This window comes from Oncorhynchus keta, unplaced genomic scaffold (assembly GCF_023373465.1).
Source record: "Oncorhynchus keta strain PuntledgeMale-10-30-2019 unplaced genomic scaffold, Oket_V2 Un_contig_1147_pilon_pilon, whole genome shotgun sequence".
In the NCBI taxonomy this organism is placed as follows: Eukaryota; Metazoa; Chordata; class Actinopteri; order Salmoniformes; family Salmonidae; genus Oncorhynchus; species Oncorhynchus keta.
In genome coordinates, this window is record NW_026277511.1 from 5,737 (window position 1) to 7,862 (window position 2,126).

A 2,126-nucleotide genomic window follows, 5' to 3' on the forward strand; every position below is an offset into this window, starting at 1 on the left:
TGCATTCATATCATCATCATCATCATCATCATCATCATCATCATCATCATGATCATCAATATCAATATCAATATCATCACCACCATCATCAATATCATCATCATCATCATCATCATCATCATCCATCATCATCATCATCATCATCATCATCATCATCATGATCATCAATATCAATATCAATATCATCATCATCATCATCATCAATATCATGATCATCATCAATATCATGATCATCATCATCATCAATATCAATATCAATATCATCATCATCATCATCAATATCATCATCATCATAATCATCAATATCATCATCATCATCACTTACAACACCATAAGACTTCACACAATAGTGACAAGGACGTTTGACTTTTTGGGGGAGGCAGAATCGATCAAATCTCGAAGACCTCAGGGGTGGAGACCTCAGGGGGAGACAGAAGACCTCAGGGGGAAGACCTCATCCACTGAGTTTGACAGGACAAAAATCACGCCGTAGATAGTCATTCTTCTGTTTCATTAGTTCCTTACCACGTAGATAGAACGGGGTTCTCTTCTGTTTCAGTAGTTCCTTACCACGTCAGAGATAGAACGGGGTTCTCTCTGTTTCAGTAGTTCGTTACCCAGTCCATCGCTGCCTTTAGGCCTCATGCTTGGTGTTAAAGGGGGACAGTGACCCCGAGCAGCAGATATACACTACACTTCAGCAAACTAACCACTGGCACCAAACGCTAACCTGCTCCTCCCAGATCAGTGTCTAACCTGCTGCTCCCAGATCAGTGTCTAACCTGCTGCTCCCAGATCAGTGTCCCACAACCTGCTGCTCCCAGATCAGTGTCTGCTCCTCCCAGATCAGTGTCTGCTGCTCCCAGATCAGTGTCTAACCTCCTCCTCCCAGATCAGTGTAACCTGCTGCTCCCAGATCAGTGTCTGCTGCTCCCAGATCAGTGTCTGCTGCTCCCAGATCAGTGTCTAACCTGCTGCTCCCAGATCAGTGTCTAACCTGCTGCTCCCAGATCAGTGTCTAACCTGCTGCTCCCAGATCAGTGTCTAACCTGCTGCTCCCAGATCAGTGTCTAACCTGCTGCTCCCAGATCAGTGTCTAACCTGCTGCTCCCAGATCAGTGTCTAACCTGCTGCTCCCAGATCAGTGTCTAACCTGCTGCTCTCAGATCAGTGTCTAACCTGCTGCTCCCAGATCAGTGTCTAACCTGCTGCTCCCAGATCAGTGTCTAACCTGCTGCCCCCAGATCAGTGTCTAACCTGCTGTTCCCAGATCAGTGTCTAACCTGCTGCTCCCAGATCAGTGTCTAACCTGCTGTTCCCAGATCAGTGTCTAACCTGCTGTTCCCAGATCAGTGTCTAACCTGCTGCTCCCAGATCAGTGTCTAACCTGCTGCCATCATTAACCATGCTCCCAGATCAGTGTCACAACCTGCTTTCAGTGTCTAATGCAGATCAGTGTCTAAGCTGTTCCCAGATCAGTGTCTAACCTGCTGCTCCCAGGAAGTGTGTGCCATCATTCATTCATATTGTCATGTTTGGATGCCAGGAAGTGGCTAGGAGTGACATGCTGGTCCATACTGTTATACCCAGGAAGTAGCTGGGAGTGACATGCTGGTCCATACTGATATACCCAGGAAGTAGCTAGGAGTGACATGCTGGTCCATACTGATATACCCAGGAAGTAGCTAGGAGTGACATGCTGGTCCATACTGATATACCCAGGAAGTAGCTAGGAGTGACATGCTGGTCCATACTGATATACCCAGGAAGTAGCTAGGTGACATGCTGGTCCATACTGATATACCCAGGAAGTAGCTAGGAGTGACATGCTGGTCCATACTGTTATACCCAGGAAGTAGCTAGGAGTGACATGATGGTCCATACTGTTATACCCAGGAAGTAGCTAGGAGTGACATGATGGTCCATACTGATATATCCAGGAAGTAGCTAGGAGTGACATGCTGGTCCATACTGATATACCCAGGAAGTAGCTAGGAGTGACATGCTGGTCCATACTGATATACCCAGGAAGTAGCTAGGAGTGACATGCTGGTCCATACTGATATACCCAGGAAGTAGCTAGGAGTGACATGCTGGTCCATACTGATATACCCAGGAAGTCAGCT

General features: G+C 46.9%; 1 long non-coding RNA gene across 16 annotated transcripts; it reads right to left on the reverse strand.

Moving 5' to 3' along the window:
• Nucleotides 1-603: 603 nt before the first annotated feature.
• On the reverse strand, nt 604-1,398 carry LOC127917455 (uncharacterized). Of its 16 annotated transcripts, none has more exons than XR_008097376.1 (4): nt 1,362-1,394; nt 1,258-1,309; nt 972-1,153; nt 604-782 (listed from the first exon to the last, which is right to left on the reverse strand). It is a non-coding gene; the product is annotated as an uncharacterized LOC127917455 (long non-coding RNA). The 16 variants fall into 16 exon arrangements; XR_008097374.1 differs by having other exon boundaries at nt 972-1,205; XR_008097364.1 differs by adding an exon at nt 812-853 and having other exon boundaries at nt 604-756; nt 972-1,231; nt 1,284-1,388.
• Nucleotides 1,399-2,126: the final 728 nt, after the last annotated feature.